The sequence below is a fragment of the Pelophylax lessonae genome, assembly GCF_965119305.1.
Source record: "Pelophylax lessonae genome assembly, chromosome: 7".
Lineage (NCBI taxonomy): Eukaryota > Metazoa > Chordata > Amphibia > Anura > Ranidae > Pelophylax > Pelophylax lessonae.
Genome location: NC_138774.1, coordinates 272,930,872 through 272,940,311, shown reverse-complemented (window position 1 = coordinate 272,940,311; position 9,440 = coordinate 272,930,872). Strand labels below are relative to the sequence as shown.

The 9,440-nt window shown below is 49.7% G+C and overlaps 1 protein-coding gene across 3 annotated transcripts in view; it reads left to right on the top strand.

Annotated features, from left to right (window-relative positions):
- The window catches only part of KYAT1 (kynurenine aminotransferase 1), a 92,047-nt gene that overhangs the window by 3,277 nt on the left and 79,330 nt on the right, over nt 1–9,440 (top strand). The gene's annotated exons all lie outside the window — the stretch shown is intronic.

Here is a 9,440-nt window from a genome sequence, read left to right as displayed (position 1 = left end):
CCAGACTTGTGCCGAGCCCAGACTTGAGCGGAGGCCAGACTTGAGCCGAGCCCAGACTTGAGCCGAGGCCAGACTTGTGCCGAGCCCAGACTTGTGCCGAGCCAGACTTGAGCCAAGCCCAGACTTGAGCCGAGCCCAGACTTGTGCCGAGCCCAGACTTGTGCCGAGGCCACACTTGAGCCGAGCCCAGACTTGAGCCGAGCCCAGACTTGAGCAGAGGCCAGACTTGTGCCGAGCCCAGACTTGAGCCGAGGCCAGACTTGTGCCGAGCCCAGACTTGTGCCGAGCCCAGACTTGAGCCGAGCCCAGACTTGAGCCGAGGCCAGACTTGTGCCGAGGCCAGACCTGAGCCGAGGCCAGACTTGTGCCGAGCCCAGACTTGAGCAGAGGCCAGACTTGTGCCGAGCCCACACTTGAGCCAAGCCCTGACTTGAGCCGAGCCCAGACTTGAGCCGAGGCCAGACTTGTGCCGAGCCCAGACTTGAGCCGAGGCCAGACTTGAGCCGAGCCCAGACTTGAGCCGAGCCCAGACTTGAGCCGAGGCCAGACTTGTGCCGAGCCCAGACTTGTGCCGAGCCCAGACTTGAGCCGAGTCCAGACTTGTGCCGAGGCCAGACTTGTGCCGAGCCCAGACTTGTGCCGAGCCCAGACTTGAGCCGAGCCCAGACTTGAGCCGAGTCCAGACTTGTGCCGAGCCCAGACTTGAGCCGAGGCTAGACTTGTGCCGAGGCCAGACTTGTGCCGAGGCCAGACTTGTGCCGAGGCCAGACTTGAGCCAAGCCCAGACTTGACCCGAGCCCAGACTTGTGCCGAGCCCAGACTTGAGCGGAGGCCTGACTTGTGCCAAGGCCAGACTTGTGCCGAGGCCAGACTTGAGCCGAGGCCAGACTTGAGCCGAGCCCAGACTTGAGCCGAGGCCAGACTTGTGCCGAGCCCACACTTGAGCCGAGCCCTGACTTGAGCCGAGCCCACACTTGAGCCGAGGCCAGACTTGTGCCGAGCCCAGACTTGAGCCGAGCCCAGACTTGAGCCGAGGCCAGACTTGTGCCGAGCCCAGACTTGTGCCGAGCCCAGACTTGAGCCGAGCCCAGACTTGAGCCGAGTCCAGACTTGTGCCGAGGCCAGACTTGTGCCGAGCCCAGACTTGTGCCGAGCCCAGACTTGAGCCGAGCCCAGACTTGAGCCGAGCCCAGACTTGAGCCGAGTCCAGACTTGTGCCGAGCCCAGACTTGAGCCGAGGCCAGACTTGTGCCGAGGCCAGACTTGTGCCGAGGCCAGACTTGAGCCGAGGCCAGACTTGTGCCGAGGCCAGACTTGAGCCAAGCCCAGACTTGAGCCGAGGCCAGACTTGAGCCGATCCCAGACTTGACCCGAGCACAGACTTGTGCCGAGCCCAGACTTGAGCGGAGGCCTGACTTGTGCCGAGGCCAGACTTGAGCCGAGGCCAGACTTGAGCCGAGCCCAGACTTGTGCCGAGGCCAGACTTGTGCCGAGCCCAGACTTGTGCCGAGCCCAGACTTGAGCCGAGCCCAGACTTTAGCCGAGTCCAGACTTGTGCCGAGCCCAGACTTGAGCCGAGGCCAGACTTGTGCCGAGCCCAGACTTGAGCCGAGGCCAGACTTGTGCAGAGGCCAGACATGTGCCGAGGCCAGACTTGAGCCGAGGCCAGACTTGTGCCGAGGCCAGACTTGTGCCGAGGCCAGACTTGAGCCAAGCCCAGACTTGAGCCGATCCCAGACTTGACCCGATCCCAGACTTGTGCCGAGCCCAGACTTGAGCGGAGGCCTGACTTGTGCCGAGGCCAGACTTGTGCCGAGGCCAGACTTGAGCCGAGGCCAGACTTGTGCCGAGCCCACACTTGAGCCGAGCCCTGACTTGAGCTGAGCCCAGACTTGAGCCGAGGCCAGACTTGTGCCGAGCCCAGACTTGAGCCGAGCCCAGACTTGAGCCGAGCCCAGACTTGAGCCGAGGCCAGACTTGTGCCGAGGCCAGACTTGAGCCGAGGCCAGACTTGTGCCGAGGCCAGACTTGAGCCAAGCCCAGACTTGAGCCGAGGCCAGACTTGAGCCGATCCCAGACTTGACCCGAGCCCAGACTTGTGCCGAGCCCAGACTTGAGCGGAGGCCTAACTTGTTCCGAGGCCAGACTTGTGCCGAGGCCAGACTTGAGCCGAGCCCAGACTTGAGCCGAGGCCAGACTTGTGCCGAGCCCACACTTGAGCCGAGCCCTGACTTGAGCCGAGCCCAGACTTGAGCTGAGGCCAGACTTGTGCCGAGCCCACACTTGAGCCGAGCCCTGACTTGAGCCGAGCCCAGACTTGAGCCGAGGCCAGACTTGTGCCGAGCCCAGACTTGAGCCGAGCCCAGACTTGAGCCGAGTCCAGACTTGTGCCGAGGCCAGACTTGTGCCGAGCCCAGACTTGAGCCGAGCCCAGACTTAAGCCGAGTCCAGACTTGTGCCGAGGCCAGACTTGTGCCGAGCCCAGACTTGAGCCGAGCCCAGACTTGAGCCGAGTCCAGACTTGTGCCGAGCCCAGACTTGAGCCGAGGCCAGACTTGTGCCGAGGCCAGACTTGAGCCGAGGCCAGACTTGTGCCGAGGCCAGACTTGAGCCGAGCCCAGACTTGAGCCGAGGCCAGACTTGTGCCGAGGCCAGACTTGAGCCGAGGCCAGACTTGAGCCGAGGCCAGACTTGTGCCGATGCCAGACTTGAGCCGAGCCCAGACTTGAGCCGAGGCCAGACTTGAGCCGAGGCCAGACTTGTGCCGAGGCCAGACTTGAGCCGAGGCCAGACTTGAGCCGAGGCCAGACTTGTGCCGAGGCCAGACTTGAGCCGAGCCCAGACTTGAGCCGAGGCCAGACTTAAACCGAGCCCAGACTTGTGCCGAGCCCAGACTTGAGCGGAGGCCAGACTTGTGCCGAGGCCAGACTTGAGCCGAGCCCAGACTTGAGCCGAGCCCAGACTTGAGCCGAGCCCAGACTTGTGCAGAGCCCAGACTTGAGCCGAGGCCAGACTTGTGCCGAGGCCAGACTTGAGCCGAGGCCAGACTTGTGCCGAGGCCAGACTTGAGCCGAGCCCAGACTTGAGCCGAGGCCAGACTTGAGCCGATCCCAGACTTGACCCGAGCCCAGACTTGTGCCGAGCCAAGACTTGAGCGGAGGCCAGACTTGTGCCGAGGCCAGACTTGAGCCGAGGCCAGACTTGAGCCGAGCCCTGACTTGAGCCGAGCCCTGACTTGTGCCGAGCCCAGACTTGAGCCGAGGCCAGACTTGAGCCGAGGCCAGACTTGTGCCGAGCCCAGACTTTCTGCTCACACTCGCCGCTGTTGTCTTCTGCCTGCTGAGCGGATCGCTCCACTGACCTGGAAGGACATCTGACCTTTCTCATTCATGCAGAAGGCACCTTATCATGACAAACTTTACATGTGAGTTGCCATGTAAATAAAAGAGCAAGACCTCTTTCTTTGTGTGTTAAATTGTTTTGACAGCATAGTCATTTTAAATAGTTTCCCACCGCATCACCCCTCAACTTGAATGCATGATTTGCAGCACATTGCTCTCCACTATGGACGAGTCTGTGTCCGATCTGCTTACTTGATTCAGGTCAGTGACTCCCAGTAATAAAGACTAATGGGCCATACACACTATACAACTGTTTTTAGATTTCTTTCCTTTAGATTTACCGAAACCATATAATATGAGGTCAAATCTAAACACTTTCAATTTGTACAGTGGGTACGGAAAGTATTCAGACCCCCTTAAATTTTTCACTCTTTGTTATATTGCAGCCATTTGCTAAAATCATTTAAGTTCATTCTTCTTCCTCATGAATGTACACATAGCACCCCATACTGACAGAAAAACACAGAATTGTTGACATTGTTGCAGATTTATTAAAAAAGAAAAACTGAAATATCACATGGTCCTAAGTATTCAGACCCTTTGCTCAGTATTTAGTAGAAGCCCCCTTTTGATCTAATACAGACAGGAGTCTTTTTGGGAAAGATGCAACAAGTCTTTCACACCTGGATTTGGGGATCCTCTGCCATTCCTCCTTGCAGATCCTCTCCAGTTCTGTCAGGTTGGATGGTAAACGTTGGTGGACAGCCATTTTTAGGTCTCTCCAGAGATGCTCAATTGGGTTTAAGTCAGGGCTCTGGCTGGGCCATTCAAGAACAGTCACGGAGTTGTTGTGAAGCCACTCCTTCGTTATTTTAGCTGTGTGCTTAGGGTCATTGTCTTGTTGGAAGGTAAACCTTCGGCCCAGTCTGAGGTCCAGAGCACTCTGGAGAAGGTTTTTGTCCAGGATATCCCTGTACTTGGACGCATTCATCTTTCCCTCGATTGCAACCAGTCGTCCTGTCCCTGCAGCTGAAAAACACCCCCACAGCATGATGCTGCCACCACCATGCTTCACTGTTGGGACTGTATTGGACAGGTGATGAGCAGTGCCTGGTTTTCTCCACACATACCGCTTAGAATTAAGGCCAAAAAGTTCTATTTTGGTCTCATCAGACCAGAGAATCTTATTTCTCACCATCTTGGAGTCCTTCAGGTGTTTTTTAGCAAACTCCATGCAGGCTTTCATATGTCTTACACTGAGGAGAGGCTTCCGTCGGGCCACTCTGCCATAAAGCCCCGACTGGTGGAGGGCTGCAGTGATGGTTGACTTTCTACAACTTTCTCCCATCTCCTGACTGCATCTCTGGAGCTCAGCCACAGTGATCTTTGGGTTCTTCTTTACCTCTCTCACCAAGGCTCTTCTCCCCCAATAGCTCAGTTTGGCCGGACGGCCAGCTCTAGGAAGGGTTCTGGTCGTCCCAAACGTCTTCCATTTGAGGATTATGGAGGCCACTGTGCTCTTAGGAACCTTAAGTGCAGCAGAAATCTTTTTGTAACCTTGGCCAGATCTGTGCCTTGCCACAATTCTGTCTCTGAGCTCTTCAGGCAGTTCCTTTGACCTCATGATTCTCATGTGCTCTGACATGCATTGTGATCTGGAAGGTCTTATATAGACAGGTGTGTGGCTTTCCTAATCGGTATAATCAAACACAGCTGGACTCAAATGAAGGTGTAGAACCATCTCAAGGATGATCAGAAGAAATGGAAAGCACCTGAGTTAAATATATGAGTGTCACAGCAAAGGGTCTGAATACTTAGGACCATGTGATATTTCAGTTTTTCTTTTTTAATAAATCTGCAACAATGTCAACAATTCTGTGTTTTTCCGTCAATATGGGGAGCTGTGTGTACATTCATGAGGAAGAAGAATGAACTTAAATGATTTTAGCAAATGGCTGCAATATAACAAAGAGTGAAAAATTTAAGGGGGTCTGAATACTTTCCGTACCCACTGTATACAATCAGGCAGGCCCTTGCACTACATAGTTGAAGGTAAAGGCCCGTACACACGTACGGATCGTCGTCATACAAACGTCGGCGGACGAAAGATCTGCCGATTGTACGCGTGTTAGTATGGTGCCTCCGACAGCTGTCTGCGCACAATCCGCGGACAAGAGTCTTTCTTGCAAACATGAAAATTTTTGTCTGCGGACACCAGAACGGACGATTGTTCGCCTGTCAGTACAGAAATCAGCCGACAGACCGCAGATTTGCAAGACTGGGCATGCTCAGAAAATAAAAAACACAGGGAAAGTTAACCATTACATGACATCACTTCTGCAGTCAGCTGAAGTCTGCGGACAAAATTCTTGTGCTGTCTTTGTGCTGTCTTTGCACTTTTCAACAGACACCGACATCCCGGGGAGAAAAGACGAACGTTTGTATGACGACGATCCGTACGTGTGTACGGGCCTTTACTCTAAAGGAAATGTAACAACAAAAGTTGTATAGTGTGTATTCAGCTTTAGGCTGGCCATTATACAATTTTCTTGATCAATTTTCTTTTAGATTTACCAAAACCATATAATATGAGGTCAAACCCAAACACTTTCAATTTGTATGGAATCAGGCTGTCCCTTGCACTACACAGTTGAAGGTAAATCTAAAGGAAATTAAACAATAAAATTGTATAGTGTATAACCAGCCTAATGCCTCGTACACACGATCAGATAATTGGAAAGACTTATCATTCGCATTTTGTTGCATGATACTAACATGGAATTCAACAATGCGTACTAAAACATATGATTGTTTTCATACGATTCTGGAAAAGCTTCCTAATTGCGTAGCTACGTATCGGATAGTGCAAAACAAAACTAATGGCAGCCAGGCTTTTTCCGGGTTATTTTCGTGTTTCTGATCATGCGCGGTCTTTGTCTATCAATTTTTAGCGGACGCATACTGTACTGATTAAACGATTGTCGTTCGCTAGACTGTCGTACAACAGAAGATTTTGTGTTTGTCCCTTCGGATTTTGTTGGGTGAAATGTCGTGATCGGCTGTAGAAAGCTGTGTACTAACGATCAGATTATCGTGCGATCGGTTCGAAAGCGATTTTCTTTCGTATCTGATCGTGTGTACGAGGCATAAGGCTGGCCAAACATGTTCAATCTCCTGGTACAATTTTCCTTTAGATTTACCAAAAAATATATAATATGAGGTCAAAACTTAACAACTTTCAATTGTATCCAATTAGGCAGGCCCTTGCATGACATAGATTAATGTACATCTAAAGGAATATTGTACAAGAAAATTGAACATGTATGACCAACCTTACTTTATTTTTTAACCACTTCAGCCCCGGAAGGATTTGCCCCCTTCCTGACCAGGCCCTATTTTGCGATTCGGCACTGCGTTACTTAAAAATCGCACAGGTGATAAAATACCACCAAAAGAAAGCTCTATTTCTGGGGGAAAAAAAGGACATTAACCACTTTACCACCGGAGGATTTTGCTGTCTTCCGTCCAGGCCACTTTTTGGATTCGGCGCTGTGCGAATTTAACTGACAATTGCGCGGTCGTGCGACGCCATACCCAAACTAAATTTACGTCCTTTTTTTCCCACAAACAGAGCTTTCTTTTGGTGGTATTTGATCACCTGTGCGATTTTTACTTTTTGCGCTATAAACAAAAAAAGAGCGTTTATTTTGAAAAATAACAATATTTTTCACATTTTTTTATATGAAATTCCCCCCAAAAAAAATGTAAAAATCAAATTTTTTTTAAATTTTTGGCCAATTTGTTTTCTGCTACCTATGTTTAGTAAAAAAAATCACAATAAGCGTATTTTGATTGGTTTGCGCAAAAGTTATTGCGTTTATTAACTAAGGGAAAGATTTCTGTCATTTTTGGTGTTTTTTTTTAACGCGTAATGGCGGTGATCTGCGATTTTTTTTGCGGGACTGCGACATTTCGGCGGACAGATCGGACCCTTGACTGACATTTTTGACACTTTTGGGGGTACCAGTGACATTTCTACAGTAATCAGTGCTATATATATGCACTGTTACTGTAAAAATGACACTGGCAAGGAAGGGGTTAATTTTATTGGAGAGGGAGGGGTTAATGTATGCCTGGTGCTTACTGACGTGTGGGGGGGGGAGGTGACTGTGTGACAGAAGGACAGATCGGATGTCCAGCTATGCTGAACACTCCGATCTGTCAGTCCCTGTCACTATGGAGATCCGCCCGCTGTGTTTACACACAGCGGGCGGATCTCCAGACTCGATCCCCGACGATCGGGGCAGAGCAGCGGCAATCGCCGCTGCTCCTCCGCTGGCCCGACTCCCGCTGTGAATGAACACAGCGGGAGCGAGCCTCCGGCGGCGCGCGAGCGCCGCCCACAAGGGGCGGAGTCCAGCGACGTAGGTCTACGTCGCTGGACGGGATCGCGGCACTTTGCCGCAGTAGCCTCCATGTGAGCGGAGGTAAAGTGGTTAATTTTAATTCGGTACAGTGTTGCACGATCATGCAATGTTCCGTTAACGCAGTGCCGAATCGGAAAAAATGGCCTCGTCATTAAGGGGGCAAATCCTTCCGGTCCAGAACTGGTTAAAATAGTAACTAAACCTAAAGTGGTTTTAAAGCCTTATGGTTTTTTAATAAATTCTATGCATTAAAGTGTTACTAAACCCACAACAGTAAAATCAATCTGTATACTGTATACGTCCTGAGGACGTCACCTAATGACAAAACGTGTAGGGAGGAGCTTGTGACATATGACGCTAATCCATGCTGAGACGTGGCGGCCATCTTGCTGGTTGGAAACGCCGTTCAGATTTGTCTGAAGACATACTGTTTTTATCATCACAATATGAGTGTGTTTTTATGGCTTTTTTATAATAAAGTGGTTGAAAGATACCTACACTATGAGGAGCATTTTGTTTGCTTTTTATGAGATGTATTAGCCCTGGGGAAGATCACAGGACAGAGGAGGAGAGAGATCACTGGCAGTCCGAAGGTCCTTTGGGGATTTATCCCCTGCTAGTCCAGACCTTTGGTTCTGGTCGGATGGTAAGAGGCTGTGGTGTTGGGTGTCGGTGGTGGCCTCTATATACTATTTCAAGCTTTACCCTTTCGTGTGAAACCCTTTGAAATTACTTTATTGGAAGTGGACTTTCAATTTGTTTTATGTTTCATTTAGCGCTACACCGTTAGCTTTTTTAATCTGTATATGGAGTAAAGCATGCTTATTATACGCACTGTGGAACCTAAGGGGGTAATCCTCTGCATTGTGTATAAAGGCTGTGTGATCCTATCTTCTCTGATCCTCCCCTTCTTTAACTGACTCCAACTCATCTCATGATAGAACAGAGCATTAGGAGTCAATATGGGGCTGGTTGGGGGAATGGAGCTTAACCACTTAAGCCCCAGCCCTATTTCGGACACTTTTTGTTTACAAGTTAAAAGCAGTATTTTTTCATAGAAAACTACTTAGAACCCCCAAACATTATGTATATTTTTTTTAGCAAAGACTCTGGAGAATAAAATGTCGGTCATTGCAAAACTTTTTGTCAAGCGGTATTTGCGCAGCGGTCTTTAAAACGCCATTTTTTTGGAAAAAAATTGAAAAATCACATTTCACTGCATTTAAAAAATACTAAACAGTAAAGTTAGCCCATTTTTTTGTATATTGTGAAAGATGATGTCACGCCGAGTAAATAGATACCCAACATGTTACGGTTTAAAATTGCGCCCCCCCCGTGGGATGGCGACAAACTACGGTCAATAGAGATCTCAATCTGCGACGCTTTAAATTTATTTAACGGTTACCAGTTTAGAGGTAGAGTGTAGCTCTTTTTTTTTAATTATTGCGCACGCTCTGGTGATCGCGGCGATACCTCACATGTGTGGTTTGAACAACGATATTTTATTTGCGCCTCGACTTCCGTATACCTTTTTTTTTGTGCGCGAGCTAACGGTGATCGGGGCGGCTAAATTTTTTTTTTTTTTTCCCATTTATTTTATTTATTTTTTTAACTTTATTACAGTTTTTAAAAAAAAAAAAAAAAAAATCTGATCACTTTTATTGCTGTCACA